The following is a 21,262-nucleotide window of genomic DNA, read 5'->3' on the forward strand; positions in this document are numbered from 1 at the left end:
GGGACATGTGACACTGCAAGTGAACTTCTGCTACTGGGAGTGACTCAGTGCCACTGAGTAGAGAGGTTTTATTGAAAGAGCTTTACTACTAAGGGCAGGCACTGCTCCAGATGCCTCTGAGACATTATTTAGACAGAACTCATCGTTCACCTCTTGGAATTAATTTGTGGATGAAAATTTAATTATAGTAATGCATTGGTAACTTTTTGTTCTTTTCCCATTAGGACATGAGGAAAATGTAGAGTCGGTCAGAACCGGATGCCACAGCTTTGCCCAGGTCATAGCTCCTCTGGGACACTGCTTTGTGCTTCCAAAACCCAGTGGAGCGTGGCTGTGTTCATATTTGCACGTAGACACACAACGGTACCGGTGTGAATCGTGGCAGCCTGAGCAAACTTTGGTGACTTCAATACTGTCCGTGATCTTTCCTCTTGCTCTGGTTGCTTTGTTACTACTTAGCCTCACTAAAAGTGCCTTTTGCTTTTGGCTCCTCCTTGCTGATCAAGATCAAGCTGCCTCTGTTTGCCCTTGTTGCCTTCTCTGGGCTCTTTTCTGTGCTCTTGGAAGGGTGGTGGTACAGCAGATGTTACAAAAGATATCAGGATGCCTTAAATCCCCCTTTGGGTCATCTTTCAGGGGGGACAAAAAGCCTCTTCAACATCACCTTCCAAATTTAGTATTTAGTGAACTGCATCTGTGGTTCTTACCATTTTTCTTGCTGTTTTATCCACTCTTCCAGCCATTTACTCTGTGTTTCTGAACAGACTTTCTTTTCCCCTTGCTTGCTCTTCCTGAATATGTGCAATGTTAATTTTCCAGTCATATGAGTTATTCCATCATATGTTATGCCAGCTAACCTATAATTTTGATTATATATTGATGCTCTCAGTACCTCCTTTTTTGCTTCCCATCCTACTTGCCTGAACGTGCAGAATCAGCAGATTGACCCTCCGCTTCCCTTTCTGTCCCTTGTATAACCCTGTTATCACTACCCACATTCCCTTCCCGAGGGTTAGGCTTTTTTCCAGGTCACCACGTTCTCCCTGGTTGCCCTGACATTACTTCAGCAGCCAGGCACACACTCACAACCCCAGCCCAGGCAACCTCTTCTCAGAAACACTCAGTGAACTGGTTTGGTCTCGTGGTTCTTTCCACCCGCGCGCTTTGGAAAGGGACCGAAGAGTTTGAGGAAGGAACGAGCCAGAAAGGTGAAGGAAAATCCTTGGGGTGGGTGGGAAGCTCTGAGTTTGTGATTTGTCGGTGAGCTGCTGTATTTAGGCTGAGTTATTGGAGTGCCACAGTGAACCATTACCTCTGTGGAGTCTGCTCGGAGGTCCAGGAGGTTTTATGGTCTGTCTTGCTCCGAAATTATTGGGAGTGACACAGAACCCCTTGAAACGGGGCGTTTGCTGGAGGAGCAGCACTAATGACATGGGTGGTCTGGGCATTACAGAAGTGACTTTGAGTCATTTTAATTTTCCCTTTTATATCTACCTGTGTGGCCCTACAGGAAGGAGAATAATGAGGGAAGCACTCATTAAATGTGGAAAAGGGATCTAGTTACCCACTTTCAGGTGTGTCGACGTGCGTAGATCCTATATGGAAAAGTCAACGTATAAAGGAAGGGAAAAATATGTTAAATGTGAAAGTTTGAAATTCTGCAAGCCTTGCACCTGCCTTGCAGTGTGACATGTGACAGGCAAAGAGGGGAAAATTGGCTGAATTATGCCAATAAAACACTGAAAACCGAAAATAGTAGCGAGAATTTTTATATATCAACAATCCTTGTAGTTGTAGCAAACCTGAGGGGTCTGCTGACTGCTGGAGGAATGGGGCCTTCCGAAAGCAAGGGGTTTCCATGGATCAAATATGTACATGAGTAGAGAAACTTGGGATAGCATTGCTGACATTCCTTTGTCTTGGCAGGGGAGTGCCAGTGTCTCGCTTTCCCCGTTGCAGCGTGAGCTGGGGAGCAGTGACATGACTTGTCCAAGTTTGCAGGTGCTGGGAGTTCCTCACATCAGCCAAGACGCTGCCCTGCCCCATTCCCACCCTTCCAGTCCCTGTCTGGTTATGGGGCTGGATCACTCACGGTGGCCTTTTTGCTGCCTGATCCAACAGCCCCTCCAAAGCTGCCGCTGTCACCCACGTGTGCTTCACTCATGCTGGGACCTGCTGATGCTGCTGAAGTGAAGATATAAGATATTTTACAAGTCATGGAGAGTAATAATTGTCACATCTCCCACATGATACGTATTCCAGTCCATATACAATTTCCCCCATATCATTCCCTGCAAAAATATTAACACACCTCCATTTTATGAGTCCACCTGCACCACGTGTCCCTTTTGAATCTCCTTTTTTACCTCAGTGGTGCAGGATCAGGCGCCCTCTGTGAAGACCAGCCTGGCTCCACTTTCTATTACGTGGCTCTTCCAGCATGGAAAGGCAGCAGCAGGTAACACAATAAGCAACCCACATGGTAGGAAAATTGTCCAGTGCACAAAAGAGATCCTGGATGACATTAAACAAATGGCCCAAAGTAGCTTTAGAAACGGTTTCATGCATCTTGGGCTGTTAGCTGTTTTATGTTTCCTGTCTGGAATGAAGAGGGAGACAGGGCAAAAGAGTCGGGGCCTTGTTTATGCTCATGTGTTTATTGTATCAGAGACATTTAAGTAGGAGGATATGACAGGTTTTCAAGGGGACAAGGTATGACTCAAATCCAGGTGCAGCTTATTTTCCATGAAATGCATCACTTGCCTATTAGACACAGATTTACCGGCGGCCAAAACAAACCTTGGCCAAGTTGGCATTCTCCTTCCCATAAATGAATGGCATCCCAGCTTGTTATTGTTATTGTACAAATATAGCAGGTGTTGCTGATTTCTGCTTGATAACCTGCTGTTTAAGGGGGATTATTTAACTTTTACGTACAGATAAGTGGGCTGCTAAACCAAATTCATCCCAGGTGGGACTACAACAAGTTTTTTTGCTTCCTAAGCTGCATTCTTATCCTAAATCTTATTTATTAGAACTGGACAGATGTTACTGTGTTCTTCCTAAAATAATGGATTTTTGAGGTGTGTTTGCTTCAAGGAGTTAGGCTGTTTCTTTTTTTCTTTTTATTTTTCCTCCTCCAGTCCTTTGAAAAATAGATATTGTGCGTGGACACACCAGGAATCCAGGTCACAAATGGGATTTGTGCTCCTGCACTGTCTAAGGTAAAAGAAAGCTTATTGGAGGAATTAATTTGGATCATAAACATGTTTTAAAAATCATTGTCCTTTGAGAGATTAGGTTAATGTGGCCTGTTTTAGGAAGCACCCAAGCTACTGTAATGTTTTAAAGCTTAAGCTAATGAAGAACTGTCTATAGATCTTAGTGATTTTTAATTGTTTTTTTGGAGGGTAGGGGGAACCAAACAGACACTTTTATCAGAGACTGGTAGTTAAATCCAAGGGAATGGTATTTCCAGGTAGCCTGCCAGCATTGGGTGCTGCATGCAGCACAGCAGATAAGATCTGCTACACAGTTTAAAGATATTTGAACACTCCCAACATTTTTGCATGTTTCCAAAGAGAGAAATACCACAGACCTGAGGTTACTGGTGTCTGTGCTGGGTTGGATGGGAGGGAGCAGCTTCATCCAGCCACCCCATGGCACTGAATCATTATTTCCAGAAATGTTACCTCCTGAGTCAGGCAGCAATTTGGGGGTATCCACAAGTCCATGCCTGTAGGTGGGTATATAAGTACCCACTCACATCTGATGTAAACAGAACTTGTGCCTGGACTGTGGGCTTAAAAACAGATACCAGGGTAGGGGAGACTTGGTTGATTTGTTCTTAAGGGTTATTTGTTGCTCTAGACACCAGCTGATACGGTGGCCCCTCGTGCTTGGTGCTGTATTTCTGGAATTGAGCCTGGCTCCTGCACTCCAGAGCTTTGTAAACTCAGGAGACAAGTGAGACACTGTGTGGGAAAACACTATAAGCCTTGGTTTATAAATATACAGAAGTCTTAGAACACAAAGCAAGTGGCCAGTGGGTGACACACAGAAGCTGTGGCAGAAGCAGGAACTATCTGGTTTTAGAAACGAGAGGAAATTCAGTCTTACTTCAAGCATGAAACCTGTGATGATTTGTGCTCTGAGTCAATAGCATTTATTGATAGAAGATGTTTTCTCTGGTGAACTTCTAAATAGGTCAACAAAAAACAGGATGCCAGCAAGGGCCTTGGGGTGAGTGTATGCAGTGATGCTGGATATGCAACATCAAACCAGTCAATGAGCAGAAACTATTTATTTACTTATTTAAATAGATTGGTTTGGTGGTGTTTCTTGGGGTTTCCTTGTGTTTTTTTTTAATTTATTTTCATTTATTCCCAAGCAGCTCCTAATATACTTGATCCTGAGACCTTTGGTCTGTTTAGGGGTTTGTTGCACTGTGTTGTGTTTACTGGTGTAGCATTGGAGCACCTCCTATATTATCAGTGATATCCAAGGGGTCTTTTCAGGGGAATTGGTTCTACTGTGTGCCAAGTGACTAACTGGGTTTTTAAAATTTATCTCTAACTCACCCCACTGTGTTCTTGCCATTGTTTAATCCCTTCAGGACAGCGAAGAGTGAAGGGAAAAGGATTGGAATGGTTGCTCTGCTCTCTTAGCTCGCTCCCAGTGTGCTCTTTAAGAACAGCAGTTCAAACTCTGCCTTTCTAATTGGACTGGGAGATGTGTGTGTTCCTGTAGGGATCTCGAGCTGCTCCCAGCTGGGAGTTCCCACCCAGAGCCAGCTCTGGTGGTGACATTTGTAGCTTAACAGAAGAGCTGCCTGGGGGCCCAGACACCCAACAAACTCAGCTTGAGTCGCAGCACAACCCGATGGGTTGGGTGTCACTGTGAAATGACTTGGCAGTTCAGTTCCTGGCAAGCTCCTTTCTTCTCCTCTGTGACTAATTTGTCTATTTTCCCCTACTCTCCTTGCAAATTTATAATGGCTTCACAAATCTTTCTCTTTGTTGCTTCCTACTGCTAAGTCAATTAAACTTGTCTTAACTCTTCTCCTTTATCCTGGCCTGCTTTTTCTGTGCACTCCTTGTCACAGGGGATACACCCACCCCCTTACCCAAAGACTGAGCTCTCAAGGCTGATTTCAGGTGCTCTGTTCACTTGGTAAATGCAGGTGTATAAACTAAAACCATCTTTTTTTTCCCTGGGTCATTCTTTGAGGTCTATGACTCCCTTGGAGACAGCTGTTGTCCTCTTCTCTGCCTTTAATCCAGTTGCTTCTTGCCCTGGGAGCTGCCTTTGTCAGACAGGGCTTTTTTTTTTGCCTGAACTCAGTGTTCATATTGCAAAATATGCCTCCATGAGGCACATACTGTGCAGATGGCAAATATTAGCTGTGTCCAGCCAGGGAGGAAATCCATTTGTCACTGTTTCATCATCAGCCCCCATTGTGTTGCCATCAGACAAAGCCATTCATCAAGACAAGTTCCAGAGTGCTGGTGTTTACCAGGGATACTGCACAAATCCCATCTCTTTAGATACAAATCCCCACTCTGGGATTTCTAGCACTGTTCTTTGTTTCTGTTCCAAGGATGTCTAGAAAAGACTACCTGAGGTCAGCAGCCTGTTTGCAGGTGATGTTTGATCCCTGAATGGATTGCTGGCAATAGGGGAAGAACCTGGGACCTTTTCCTTGTAGCAGGGGCAGGGCTTGGCACTGGGTGGTGCACAGAAGTGTTTTTGGTGACACCAAATGAGTCTGACACAAATCTTTGCTCTTCCAAGCTTTGCTTGTTTTGATTTGAGGCTTTTTCAGCCAGATTTCCCCCATTTATGGGGTAGCAAGGAGAATTTGCTTGCCGTGGGAGGCTCAACAAGCTGAGAACTGGTTGAAAAGAAAAAAAAGGTGTTACTGAGATGGCAACAGCAGCCATAGAAGCAAGATAGGGTATTAAAAGACATTAAGAACTTTGAAGGCATTCAATTTTTGGGTGACCTGAAGAATGCAGGTAGAAGAGGGAGGCTGGAGAGTCCATGCACAAAGCCAGAATGTGCTGAGGTGGGAGGGTTTCTCTGGCTATGGAAGCAAGGATCAGGGGAAGGCAGAGGGTTATCTCAGAACACCGTCCCAGAGGCACTGAATTCAGGGGTCTCAGGGTGTTTATAAAAGCGAGCAAGCAGATGCTGTTCATCAGAACAACATGGAGCAGGGGGGGGATATTTTTCCTTTCTTTCCCCCCCTCTCCTCTCCCTCCCCAGCATGGAGACCGTGTCCTATACGAGGGCTCAGGGGTTGGCAACCAGCGAGGAGAGAGGCTGCATTTCGGGAGCTGAGGATGTGGCACATGGAGACTTAATTAGGAAACCTGCAAACGAGCCGTCCTGCACCCCCGAGAAATCACGGAGAGGGTTAGTGTTGCACCAGGAAGCTGACAGCCCCACGGTGCACCACAATTAAGCCTTTTAAAATATGTAACAGCGTTTTTATGACATCAAAGCCCCGTCGCCGCACCAGGCAGCGTTTAGGAAAAGATCCCTGCTCCTCACCCTGCAATCACGATGTACACATTGGCAATAAGGAAGTCAGCAATAGCTATTTACTGCTCTCCTGCAGCTGTGGACTTATAACTTCGGTCCCTAATTAAGTAGAAGCAGGGCTAACCACGGAGCACACCACAGTGCCTTAAAATGGCTTTCATACTGCGGAAATCTGGTGTTTGGTTACTCCAGAGAGTGGGGTTTTCCCCCCTCCCCCTTTCAAAACTGTATTTGCACATTCAGAAATAATTATCTGGAGATTAAAAAAAAGAAAAGCCTGTCTTGATGCACCAGGAGATCTAAAGAGCTTTTTCATGGAAAGCATTTAAAATTAAAAAAAAAAAAAAAGAAATCCTGCTCTCTATGGGAGATCTTGACACCAGCCCCATGTTTGCCATGGAATGGGAGTGATTGTTAGCAAAGGGACTGGTCATGCTGCACAAAGGAGATCACAGTGTGTGTGTAAATCTGCATAACCTAATTGACTATCTTGGGAACGTGATCTTCAGCTGTAAAACCCCGCTTTTGACAAAACAATAAAGTTAAAAAGGAATGTCCCATCATTATGTTCCTTAAATGTCACAGGAACTGCAGTAAGTGCATCTTGGCAGAGGCGAGCCTACATCATTAGTTCCTCTCCTGGTTGCTTTTAGGTTTTTTGTTCCACATGGCCTGACTTGACAGGACAACAAATAGGCCTTTGCATCTGTACACATTTATTAGTGGATTTTATCGTTGGACATCAAGGAAATTGAGTCTCATCTAAAGGTTTATGGCTGTACACATCTGTGGATTTTACTACCCCTTCCTTTCAAACAAACAAACAACAGCAGCAGAAAATTATTTTTGGAAAGTACAGTTTAAGATTTAATAATCATTTGATGTTCTGAGAAGTCCTTGGCTGTTTGTCCAAATATTTGCTGGATGTTTGTTGATTGAGCACTTCAGTTATTGGGGGTGGGGGTGGGTAGGGAGCTGGGGGGAGGAACAGGCTCGGTTCTGCTTTGCATGGAAAGGTGATTTTGTGTAATCACAGGCTCCCTCTGCTCCCAGCAGAGCTGGATTTGGTTGGATCCTGTCTAGAGAGACTTATATTTGGGAATAACCACCTTTGTACATCCAGCAGTCCTGCCTCGAACTGATAATGTGCAAAGGAATCCTGGGAGGTCAGACTAGGGAATAACACTGCCCTGTGCTGCTTTTGCTCCTGCCTGTTAATAAGTGAGATTTCAGCACGTTCCAGTTCAGCTGCTTGGTAAAAGAGAGCCTGAAATGTGGCTGAGGTAAAGCAAGGCCTGCACAGTCTGAAGCCTTGCTCATTTAAAGCCCTGATGAAATTAGTGGGCTAAAATTTGTTCAAGACTTCCCCAAATTACTGCACAGTTCCTTATAGCAGGAACTGCACACCTGGCTGTGGTCTGAGCTGTCACATTTTTAAAGAGAATAAAATAAGAAATCAGAATTCTGAAGCGAATCTTGGAAGCAGGACCTGGGTGTGAAATAAAATGGTGCACCCTAAAATTGCAAAGGGGCTTAGACAACAATTTTGAGAGAATTGCTGCCTGTTTTTTCTTAATGCTGTTTTTATGCATCAACTTAAAAATGACACTCTGAAATATTTCGCTGATGATAATTTGGGGTTTGTGCCTCCTGGTGTGTTTCATTGGAAGAAGACTGTCCAAGGAGAAAACTGAGGTCTTAAGTTAACGGAGCCTGTCTGGGTGGATTATGCTTTGTTCATTAATATTTTAATAACTCACACAAGGGAGGACTGGAAGCTGATCTTTTAACTTAGTTTATTTAGACTGGGGAGCTGCATGGAGGAGGATTTCTGCCTAACAGGAGATTCTTAGTCAGTCTTATGCTAAGGATGCTGTTTCATGAAAACATCGTCAACCTTTATTTCAATTTGGAAGTGTTTCAGCTGAGATTAAGTTTTCAGATGGAGAGCCTGCCTGGTATGGAAAGCCTGAGAAGTTGGTGCTTCTTATTAATTGTTTTGTGGTGAGGAAATAAGGCACTCAGTTGACCTCACACATTGATTTCACTCTGGATGCTGCTCTATCCACTTGGAGGTAGACTTCCATACACCAGCTCTCTGAGGAATTGCCTGGAGAAAGAGATGGGATACATGGCTCTTCCCAGAGGAGAGGACTCTCCTCCCTTCCTGCTGTGCTCACAGGGGCTCTCTTTGGAGGCCCAATTGAGGACAAAAGCCATGTTTGGACTTGCTCCTGTGCAGCTGCCCAGAGGTTGTGCCACAGCCCGGAGCAGGCCCAGGGTCTCCATACAGATCTCCCAACATCCTGTCCTGCTACCCGGCCTCAGGATGGCATTGTCACTGTTCTGTTCAAGTGGTGGTGACTGAAGAACAAGAAAACCATGTAGGAATAAAATAATATCATCATCTTAGAGGAACTGATAGCCAAACATCTTTAGTGGGCCCAGCAAGCAGCCCCAAGAGCAAGATTTCAGGACAGAGGATGGAGCAGCACTTGTGCCTTCTGTTGAGCTCCTGCAGCCAGCTCGTTTGGGAGGTAAAGGCAGAGTTTAAGGAACAGTTGCTTGCTGGGAAGAATAAATGTATGTTTCCCTATACCACACAGTGCAAGTGAAACTTCCACTGAGGTGAAGAAAGCCTGTGGCAGTCCCTCTTCTCAGCCATTTGTAAACCTTGGAATGAGTTCCCAATGGGAACTGTTCCTCCTCTCTGCAGTGGGCTACTTCTTGGCCAGCTCCAAGAAGCCCCAGAAAATATTGCACCCATATGGGCCTTTTTTTTTTTTTCTTTTTTACATTCTCATTAAGTTTATAAAACCCACAAATTTAGACCATCTGTCCTATAAATGTTTCTAAACTACAGCAAGATGAAAAAGCTGTTCTTGCTTTTTGATATGAGCGGTCAGCAAACCAAACACAAAACCAGAGCAAAGCAAATATTTTCTTGTCATACACGCTTCCCAACCGTGACGGATGAACTGTTAGTTTTGATGTGTGTTTGGATCCAAATTTTGGAGAGAAATGCCTCCTAGATATGTGCACTTAGCACCAAAGCAGCTTGATATGAAGAATTCTTGTTGGGGAGGGGGAAACAGAGGGAAAGTTGCACCACATGCTGCCCGTGGACTGTATTTAAAGAAGCTGTTTCTTCAATTATTCATCTCCCAACTATACCCTGCTGACTGCTTTAACAAAGCCATCCCAAGCATGGACTGTGTCAGCCCATTCTCAGGGTCAGGTGTTCACGCTTCTATTCAACCCACCGGCCTCTTGGATGTTAATCCAGGAATATTTATGGCCTCCACGTGAGGCTCCAAAGTGGGTCTGGAGCAGGATAATGAAGAGAGGCTGTTCTCAGCACTCGGCTGACAGGTGGGATTAAGCCCAGGTCCTTGTCTGCAGGCAAACCCAACAGCAACTCCTGGATTGTGAAAAGACTCAGCAAAGCAAGCGGCAGAAAGTGGAAATTCACCTGAAACCCTTTTTCCTGGTGTTTCCATGGACACGGCAAATTCCCACCTGAACCCTTTCAGGATGAGGAGGCACCGTGTGAATTGTACACCCTGCTTTGGGATTTACAGCCAAGTGGGAAAAAAATAAACCTGTTCTGACTGTGTCCAACGGCATTTTGAACTTCCTTTGCTATTGGCACATTCCTGCTTTGGGGGCCAGACCCTCACCCAAATCCTGGGTCAGCGTGCAGAGCAGTCTGAAGGGGAGTTTCCAGTACACCTGGAAAGACCTATTGGATCATCCTGTCTTTTTTGTGGTGTTGAGCTGTGCAAACTGTGAATTGGTGCACGTGCTTTTGGTGTCACTGACTTCCACTTGCCCACCCTCAGGTATTATTTTTTGGGCAGATCCAGCTGATCCACAGCTGATCCAGCCCCCTGGGCCTCCTTTATCACCAGTGGGAGTTATAGGCAATACTTATAGTATTTGACAGTTCATTTTGACTTGTTTTAATTCTCTACCTTGGAGGTAAAATGTGAGTCAGAAGTTACTGTCCTCTGCTGTAATGGTGGGAGCGCTGGGATAAACAGCCTGTAGATGCCTGCATTTGGGATCCGTTCACATTTGGGTGTGAAACTTATCTCTAGCAAAAGGAAATGTGCCTCTTTTTTCAAAAATGTATTTAGCTTCTTAGATTAGTGGGATGGAGCAGCTCTCCTATGAGGAAAGGGTGGGAGAATTGGATTTGCTCAGCCTGGAAAAGAGACAGTTTTGGGGTGACCTAATTGCAGCCTGAATGGAGCTGACAAGAAATATGGAGAGGGACTGTTTATAAAGGCCTGGAGTGACAGGGCAAGGGGGAATGGCTTCAAACTGTCAAAGAGTAGGTTTAGATTAGATACCAGGAGGAAATTCTTCCCTGGGAGGTGCTGAGGCCCTGGCAGAGGTTTCCCAGAGAAGCTGTGGCTGCCCCATCCCTGGGAGTGTTCCAGGCCAGGTTGGATGGGGCTCTGAGCAACCTGGGATAGTGGAAGGTGTCCCTGCCCATGGTAGGGGAATTGGAACCAGATGCTCTTTAAGATCCCTTCCAACCCAACCCATTCTTTTATTCTATTCTCTTATCCTACTTGTCAGTTCTCCACTGCACAGCCAACTGGTTCTGTCCATAAAACTGTGATGCAACACCCCAAAATCCCAGTTAAAACAAGCTAAAAGCTCAGCTGTGATCGACGCCGCCGTCGCTTCCTGACTCCTTTATGGAATTGGAAGTTTCTCCGTCTTTGTTTGCCCAGCCCAAGTCTGATTCCAAAATGAGCTTCTTCCAACCCTTTCTTGACACTTACCTGTGGGTTAAACATCCTGACTTCATGGGAGCTTTACTCCAGGAGGGCAGGGACCAGTGCATGAGGACACACTGACCAATTTCTGTGCAGCAGAAGGTTCTCTGTGTGTTGAACAAAACCAATAAAAAACTGCCATAAATCCCAGATTTGCTGGAATTGATGCATTCCCTGTAGGGTTGGGACAAAGGGCTAAATAATCTTGGGGAAAAGCACTGTGTAGATGGAAGAGATGCTGAAGCTTTTTCAGTGCTTTGTCATTGCTATATTTTTGGAAATCTGAAGTGTCTAATCTAGATTTTCCCTGATTCCCCCCCCCCCTTGGCTTTTTAATTTGTACATAAAATTTTGAACTTGTGAAGAAAAGTGTAAGTACAGATGAATTCCTTTGGAAAACCTGGTTTTATCAAATGCAAAATTTAAGATTTCTGGTTTAAAGCAAAAACGTTTTGGAACACTTTGGGCTGAACAGGAATGATTTTTTTACTTACACAGGTCTTCCGATTTCTGCAGCTTTTGGTCCATGTCTTCTGGTCTTTTATAAGAACTGGACTTGCATAATTAGGCTAAGATAGTGGTTTTAAAAATTATATATATACATAATTATGTATACACATATAAATAATTAAAAAATTGTAAACTAATGTACCTATACATGAGAATTTGCACGCACAAATGAATTCACACACTGGACAACTGCTGAATTGCCTTACTAATCTGCCAGGCTCAGCAGCTCTTGATAAATCAAGTTTAAAAAATAAATAAATAAATAAAAATTTTGGAACACTCCTTAAGTGAAAGAGGAGGATTGAAAAGAAATGCTTTGGACCCAGAAATAATAAAAAAAAAAATTAAAACCCACAAGAAACCCACCTCAACAAAACCATTTTTGCAAAAGACATATCATTACTCCTCTGCCTAATTTTGTGCTTTCTACTATATCTGCTGTCTGCATCTGCTTCACTACTCTCTTGAACCTTCGGTGTCCTTAATCACAGTGTGAACAGTGACTCTTGGCTGCTGAGTTTGGATTTATATCCCTCTGTCGTGCAGCAAGAGAGCAACAAAATATGTCTGTATCTGTGCAAATAAAGCAGAGGCTTTCTCTCACTCCTTCCTCCCCTCTGTTGTGAGCAGAGTTATGCTAAAAAAACCAGGTTGAATAGTTTTTCTCCTTTGGTGAACTGCAGTAAGAGAGATCCAGGTGTTCCAGGTGCTGTTTAAGGTGCCATCTGAAATCAAAAATGAACTTAGATGCAAGGTTACAGTGTAATATTTAAATATATATTGGTTAATACACGTGGTTGAATTATGGGGTCTGATGCCTATTTATTTCCTCATCATGGGCAAAACTCAGTTTGAATTATGTGTCATCTTTAGCTACAGTTTTGCCCTTGCCTGTGTTGAAAAAGTGGGGATGGGAAGATATAATCCTGCAGCTTGTTCCCTGTGATCTTTGGACCTTCTGAGCCATCGGGTGCTGTACCCTGGTACAAAATCAAACTTCTGCGGTAGCATTTTGGCTCAGGTACCACAGCAAGAGCACTTGTGAATAGTTTGATTGCTTGGATTTGTCTGTTGTGCCCTCTACCTGTAGTTTCAGGTGAGCAAACTTTATCCCTTTTTAGGGATATATTTTCAAAGGTACAATCCAGAGCACAAGACAAAATTATTGGTGTGCAAGTTTTCTATCGACAGAATAACACCAGTTCACTTATTTCATCTTATTTACTGTGAGCAGGATAAGCAGGGTTGCAAATAAATGTAGTTTTCAAACTGTTTCACTGAACCACAGACCAGCAAATCTCTGACTTCAGTGTGATTTTTCAGCCGTGGAGTAATTGTGGACGGTGGTTTTGGACAAGGTATCCCAGTCATAGCATTTCCTATGATGAATATTCCACCTCTTAAACTGGGTACTCCTCATGCCTTTGCATGTCAGCAGGGAAAGGAACCAGGTTATGATGTGAACGAAGTTCACAGAGAGGTTAATGACTTTCTAATTAGCCCTGGTTGGGAGATAAGCAAATCAGCACTCAAATATGCAAAGCAGAGTGGAAAAATGCCTGTTAGATGTTCAGGTTGCCCTGAGCGGGGCTTATTTCTTTCCTTTTTTTGATGAGGAACAGCTGGGGATTAGCCTGGGGTAAGCAGAGACAGTGGAGAACCTGGAAGGGTGGTGGAAGCTGCTGCTTTGAAGTGCCTGAGTTTATGGGGTGTCAGAGCAAGGCGGGTCATGAACCCACCGGGCTGAGCTGGAGCAACGCTCAGGTCTCCAAGGCTGGGCCATCAGCTGGTGAGACCAGCACAGCTCTGCCTTGCAGAGAAATCCAAGCATTCCAACTGGGGATTCGTCCCCTGGAATTCTAGCCTTGTATCTGCCAAGTTCTTATCAGGGGAAAAATTTGGTGTGATCTCGGGTGGGTAACAACCACCCCAAAACAGCGTTTCCATGATGGAGAGATTTTAAAAGGTGACCACGCTGAGCCACAACCTCATTCTTAGAAATAAGCAAAGATTGCTGGCCTTGTGCAGGCTGTGTTTTGAAAAATAACTTTCCTTTTTCCAAAATGTAAGATTGGGGGTTTTTTTAAAAAAGATAATTTCTTCTTTAATTGATGTATGAAAGCCAAGTGCTTTCTCTTTTGAATTTTTTTTTTTTCATTTCTCCAGTTGTATGGCTTTACATTCTTCCCTCCTGTCCACAGGTTGATCTTCATACATTTTTTAACTACCTAAATTGAAAAAGCACATTGGGAGGAAAAAAAAATAAAAAGGAAAAAAATGATGGAAGAGGAAAGTCAGGAAAAAAATTTTTTTGTGGGGGGTTTAGTGGCCAAACACTACACATTCAGATCTTGTCTCCTGTAAGACTGGAAGGAAAGGTCACCATAAAACATTGATATTTTATTTATTATTGGTATGATCAGAGGATAAAACAAATGGGGAAATCATGACCAGTCTTTTGAAGTGTGTGAATTCATCTGAAGTCACTTTGGGGTGACACCAAAGGTCTCGTCCATGGGCACCTTTTGGGCACATCTGAACAGAGTGGTCCTTTCTTTCATGCAAAATTGGGCATTTGGGAAGAGGCATTTGCAGCAGTTGAGCAGATTTGAGCAGGTCTTCTCCAACATCACCCATTGGAGTCTTCAGGAACCGTATGTAAAGCTGAATTCAACATACACCACTTCAGAGCCCTGTTCTGGTAACAAAAATCTGAATTAGAGCCTGTTAACCTTAAAAATGGATTTATTTTTTCCTTGTGTGCCTATTCTGTGGGCTTCTTACTTTTCAAATTAACCATGGGAATTTATGAGTTCTTAAAACAAAAATGTAAAAAGAACTGAAATAATCCCAACTATTGTTACCAGTGATTTAGGATAATATGCTAATTGAAACATCAGTTTTGTCTCCTATAACTAGTACTGAAGTTTGCTTATTATTTTTTTTTCCCCTATTACAAAGCTTGTAGTTTATGCAACCACTGTCAATGGAGCTGTGCTAATTTATGGCAGCTGGTCCAATATTTTTGCTTATGATTTCTGCCTTGGCAAAATATATATATAATATTGTTTTTCCCAGAAGGTTGGCTGAATACTCCAGAAGTCATTATTGACTGGGGTTAGCCAAGTAGGACTAGGATTTCTTTCAGTAGTGGAAACATTGATCATTAGGGTGAACCAGATTGTATTTTGCTGAAAGAAAAGCTACTTCTCTTTATTTGTAGGGCATAAACATCCCATGGGTCTGCTCAGAGTTACAACAGTGTAAATCCATCAGAGCTGAGTGGAGACTCGAGCCCATTATTTTCCAACGAGTGATATTCACCTGTTTGCTTAAATAATGCCAGGTGGACACAACCAACTTTTACAACAAATTTAAACTCCTCATAAACAGAGCTTTAAGTTGCCTCTTCTTTGACTTCGTCCTGCAGCCTTGAGAAACCAGGGGGACATTTGTGGTGAGGCAAAAGAGCAGGGGAAGAAAAAAATCACTTGTCCTTATTCTCACTGTATTGAACAGATTGGCCTGTTCGTGAGACCACAGGTCATCTGAGGGGGAACTGAGTTACACTTGGTTTTGAAAAGTTAACACTTCCTAAAACTCAAAACTCCAAGCCTGGCCCCATTTTGACAGCCAAGGCCCTTTTGGTTGCAAACAAGTGGCCTCAGGTTCAGGTGGTGAAGTGCCCTGTGAGCCCTCCAGGCTATGCTGATTTACACCAGTTTGGTCACACAGTGCACAAGCTGGTGTGGATTTTGCCACAGCCTGATAAAGCAGGATCTGCACCCAAATGAGAAACCTGGAAGCAGCAAGAGTTGCTGTGGTGTGGATGGTGCTGATGGAGGAGAAATGGATAGGGGGTGGAGAAAAGTCACAGAAGGAGAAGCTGTGCCAGGCTAAGAAAATCTCAGTCCTAAATTTATCTGGGCGTACAGAGGAGCAAGGGAAGGTGATGATGAGGGATGCTTTCCCTGCTGATTAGATATTTCCAAACAGCATCTGGCTGCAGTCTGCTGTCAGTATTCTGATTTTGCAGGGTGTAAGTCTGCCTTGTTCTTTCAAGTGCCAGATACTCAGCTCACTGTAAGGTCTTCAGCTTCAGTTTGGGTGAACTGAAGTCTCTGTAAAAATAATTCAGAAAAAGAATGCAGTAATCCTTCCTGGCTGAGACAGAAACAGGTCCAACCATTTCCAGGTCTGCAGAAGTCTGACAGGATTAAATGTTAGTCAGAGTCCTAAAAACACAGCAAGCTGTTTCAGTACATCTTAGTTCCAGGTTTATGAACAGAGGGTTGTGGTTCCAAGGTAAACTCACACATTTCTTACAGATGTCCAGACAGGTAATTAAGAGTCTTCTCCAGAAATTGCACACAGTGAGATTTGGGTCAAGCCATGTTTTACTAACCTTTCAAGTCGATATTTGAGCATCTCACCTTGCTGTCTGTTTGAAAATCAAATGGAAAATCAAAATGCAAGCATCCAGTCAATGCTATGATGTGAAGGTCATCCACTCACGCTCAGGAAAGCTCTCCAGTGATGATCTCCTTCCTGTGTAATCCTGGCTTTGGCAGATTCCGTGTGGCTGGAGCTCTACTCTTTTTCAATGTGCTCTCATTCCTTTAATCTGCATTTTTTAACAAATTCCTAAATACTAGGTACACTTCCTTTTTTTTTTCTGGAACCTGGCCAGTGTCTTCAGATGACAATACATAACTTAACCTGGTGTAAGCAGTGAATTTGTGGGGGGAGTTTACCTGTGCCATGAATGGAAGTGGAACAGAGCTGGACATCTCAGAGATCACTCATTGTTGGACCACCAGTTTATCAGCTTTTCCTGTCACAGCCACAAACTAAGATATTTCACAAGGAAACTAGTACTGATGTGAAAGGCAATTCCTTAACAAACATCCTCATCTGCAAATCTGTTGTACTCTGGTACTGTGGGTGAGGAATATGGGATCTGCTGCTGTTGGGAAAATCTCGAGCAGCTGCTCCTCTGGACCTGTGTGAGACTGCTGCTGTGCTCCTGCCTGCAAGGGGACAGAAAGGCTTCTCTCTGAGGCTGAGATGAGCCAAAAGAGTGGGGATGAGCAGCCAGCCACCAACCACACATCTTTATTTAGGCTCACAGTCCTGTTCAGTTCAGGACACGGTGCATTCTTGCCAGGGCCAGGGTATTCTCATTCCACCCATTGTGGGGACTTTTAGAAAATGTTTTGTTCCAGCCCTTGTCAGAAGGTGTCATTACCAGATGTAAATCTCCAGTCAGGCAAACCAGTTTGGAATTGGTCTGTCATAAAGCACTTTTGACCTTCTTTGAATTCTTCAGATCAAGCTGCTTAGATGTTTCTCATTCTTCTTCCTGCCTTGTGGTGGCAAGATATCAGTAACATCCTGTTCTGTACAAGTGAACAAACCCCTCGGTGTCCACATGGAAGATTTTTACGGCTGGTGGGATGCTGGCAGCAGGGCTGACACCAATGCCAGCAGGCCAAGGGCTCCCTCAGTGTGGAGTCACTCCAGTCTGCCCACGATGATTGTGCACAGCAGTCAGGTTTACAGGCAAAAGCGGACAAAGGCTGACCAAGGCCTGACAGCAACCCATGGGAACGAACTCCCAAAGGAAACCATGTCTGCCTTTGCTCTGACCTGATTTCTGTGCTCTGTTCTGACTCCAGTGTGTGTAGCTGAGGATTCCCCCCCACCCCTGTAAGGTGTCCTGTGTGTGGAGCCCTGGCATTCCGTGCCACCTTGACACGGCACATGGATCTGTCTGGAAGCCTCTGGCTTGCTCCTCTTCAGGTTTCTCGTACCCGAGCTTTCCATAATAAACGCCTTGCTCTAAATTCTTGGCTGACCAAAGAAGTTTGGCTAATCCTGACTTCTGGATGCTTATCAAAACAAAAGCTTGAATTTCACCCACCGTGAATCCTAGGCTATTTTTAATGCTGCTGTTTGCAACCGTGGCTCCATGTGCTCTTAATAAAATAGTGGAAATAACATGCAGCAACTTTGTAAACAAACTTAAAAACTATTATTTTTTTGTTTTAGAGAGCAAACTTATTTGTAAATAATCTACACCAGATGTTGGCCACGACATAAATTCCCACTATTAATATCTTTTTATATGACTTTGGACAAATCACAAGTCGGTGCCTTGGTTCCCCAGCCAAGAAAAGGTGTGGTAGCTTCTGAGGACATTAAGGCTTCAGGAGCAAGGGTTATTTAAATAACTAAGAGTCAACAACTGTTCTTCAGTCATAGCAATGAGTACTGGAACTACAAGGTCTTAAAAAGCATGTTTCTAATATTTACAAAAATGGTAATTTGGTAGGACTTGTAGCAAAGGCACAGCACAGTCCCATTCGTGAGTTTATATATTTAGTTTATATTTTGGATAATGCTGCTTGTAGTTGTGTTGAAGTCACTGGCCAAATGGTTAGGGCAGAGCTTTCAGGTTGGCTTTTCTAGGAAGAAGCTTGATGTTCACCTGCTTGGAGTATTTCCAGGATGTGATTTTGATTTAAGGTTGAGATTTTTTTTTGGAGCTGGAGTCTGAAGTCAGAATGCTGGGTAAGATTTGCAAAGAGCCTTGGATATCTTCCTCAGGGCATCTTTCTGGTTGGCAGATCTCACTCCATGCTGGGTGCACCACCAGGATGTGCCCTTGGTTGCTTTCAGTCTGAACTTCAGGCTTTTGAGACAGACACAAAGACAGCTGAATTTTTGACCTGTGTTCCTGTTGAAGCAAATAAGGAAAATATCCTGCTTTTCCTAAAGTGTTCAGTCCCATTCACCAGCTCAAAATACGGCAGGAGAAGTTCATGTTGCTTTCTGGGACACCTGAGCTGCGTTTTCTGTCCACTCCCAAAGCTGAATTCTTGTGTCACAGTCACTCATTTTGGTGTCTAAGTGGGAACTGCTGGGAGCAAAGTTGTTTCAAGGACCTTTGTGCAGTGGTGACACTGAGACACAAGAGTGGGAAGGAAATATAAATGTCTCTGGTTACAAAATGAGCTAAATGAGATGAGGTTTTGTTAGATCCCTGCTGTCATCTCAGCAGTGCAGGCAGAGTTGTGTCCTACCTTCTTGCTGAGTTTCAGATCCTTCCTTTTCCTAAAAACAAATAGCAAATATCCCAAATGCTTAGTGCAAGTTCTGCCCACTCCCAAATGGGATGTGTAAGGCCTAAAGTGAGACATTAGCCAAGTACAAGTCCCATATCAATGCCCTATTTTAGTAAAAGTGTCAATACTCCATCATACCTCACACCACTTGGACTGTTCTTGTTGCTGAGCGTAAAGACCTTCTCTGTTTTCTTGTCCTACTGAAAAGATCAAATCCTTATTTGAGTCTCTTTTCAGTGCTGACCTGGGTTTGATTTCAGATTAGTTTGTTCTCCTTTGCTTTTCCAACACCACGTGCAAAGCAAACCGAGGGAGAACAGAGCAGATGTATGGACCAGCAGTAACACAAGGCTTCCCAGGCAGCAGGACCAAATGTATCCCAGCGAGCAGCAGCTGAGCAGCTCCCCCCCAACATCCCTCAAGGAGAGATAAAAGAGCCTCTGGCTTGTTAGGCAGAGTTTCAAACCTCCCCGTTTCCATTGATCCCCACACAAAGCAGCGGTGTGGGTTGTAGCTGCACACCTGCAGCTGTGTTCCAGCCCGACCTCGCGTGTTACTCCTGCCAAAAAATAGATCTTGACAGTAAATTCAGAAGAAGCTGGTATGGTTTAGAAAACAATCGCGGTGTCTCATTTCTCCTTTATTATTTCCACATCTGAGGGGTGAGTGGGAAAGAGGAAGCAAAGCCCATGTGCAGGTGGAAAGGGAATGGGTAAGATTTGGCAGCCTGCACGGTGGAGCAGCTCGGATGCAACTCACTTCATTTCTGAGGACTTTTTCTGCCTGAACTCAGCTTCCTTTTTAATAGGGAGGACGTTTTCCACCATAATACAGTCTGTGGCCATTTTTTCCCTTTCAAACAAATCGCAGTTTATTGAAAAACTTCCATGATGCTCTTTTTTTCATTGTTAACATGAACTTTTAAAACATAAAACGTTTACAATATAAAAGTGTTTCCTGGAGACAAGAAAAGCAACATTTCCTAAGCATACCTAGGCTGCAATGCTTTTAATCCTTATTTAAAGTTCCTTGCCAGTTGGATTTTTCCCTTTTGGGGTAGTGGTGGGAGAAGCAGGGAATGGGACACAACATCGCTTCAGGCTCAGAATGGGTTTTCTAGAACTGGTAATAGATTGATTGTTTGATTGGTACCTGGGAAGATTGATACCTGGGAAGACTGATGCCTGGGAATATCAGATGGTTGCCAATAGCATAGGTTCCCCTTGGATAAACAGATGCAAATTGTCTCTGTATTCTGCAAACCTGCACTGGCCCTGGTTTGTGATGAAGCATTTCCAACCTGCAAGTAACTTCATGTTTTCAGAAACAAGCCCTTGCTGGATGTGTAGTACTTCAGCCTTCAGTAAAAGTTGGATTCAGATTAGGGCTGTTGGTTAAGTGGTCTGGACTGAACCTTTTTCCCCCTCTTTGTCAACTATGCAGCCATATATTGCTCTGGAGGCACTGGGTTTGCTGCCATTAAATACCTTGCTTCTGGACTGAAGGCACTTGGTGATTTTGGTTCACCTTGTTCCTCAGGCTGCTTTCATGTGAAATCAGTGAAGATCTGCATTAGCAGCCATCCAGCAATTCAGCACAGAAGTGGCCTTGTTTGAGTCAGTGGAGAGTTACAGCCGAGTTCAGGGAGGAGAAGAATGGGCTGGCTTATCCCATGGACAGACCCCTTGCTTGGGGAGGGAAGTGTTCACCAAGTATCAACATACTTATGTATTTTCTTTAATTTTTCAGTGTAATTTGCAGACTTTACCACACTCTGTATCCCCACATTTTCAGGAAATCCACCCTTTTATTCCAAAACAGAAATGTAAAAAAACTTCCCCCTTGCCCTCACTTATTTCCACCACCAACCCCCCTTTCAGTTTGGGCAAACAAAAACATTCAAGGTAAAACTTTCCCAAATGAGCTTTGTGACTTGGGGGGAAAACTGTAATTACTATGCTCAAGAAAAATAGACATTTTCCTCTAATTAAAAATCCAATTTTCCATAGGGGTGAGGGGAAAGTGAAGTTCAGCATCTCTAGCCGTGTACTTGAAGTGTGTGGGGAAAATTGCACAGATGGCAGATCTGTGAATGAACCAGCAGAGACAGAGAGCTCAAACTTAGTAGGCTGCACATACATGGGCTGCTTTTTAGCATCCCTTAGAGATGTTATTATTTGGCTTTTTCCTCCTCTCATTGTGGAATTTTCTCCCTTTTCCTTTCCGACTCCTCTGTAGGTAATTGAAGAAAAAATGTGAAAGAGGCAGGGAAGGGAAGTGCAGATTAAA

This window comes from Neopelma chrysocephalum, unplaced genomic scaffold (assembly GCF_003984885.1).
Source record: "Neopelma chrysocephalum unplaced genomic scaffold, ASM398488v2 Primary Assembly neopelma1_91, whole genome shotgun sequence".
Taxonomy (NCBI): Eukaryota; Metazoa; Chordata; class Aves; order Passeriformes; family Pipridae; genus Neopelma; species Neopelma chrysocephalum.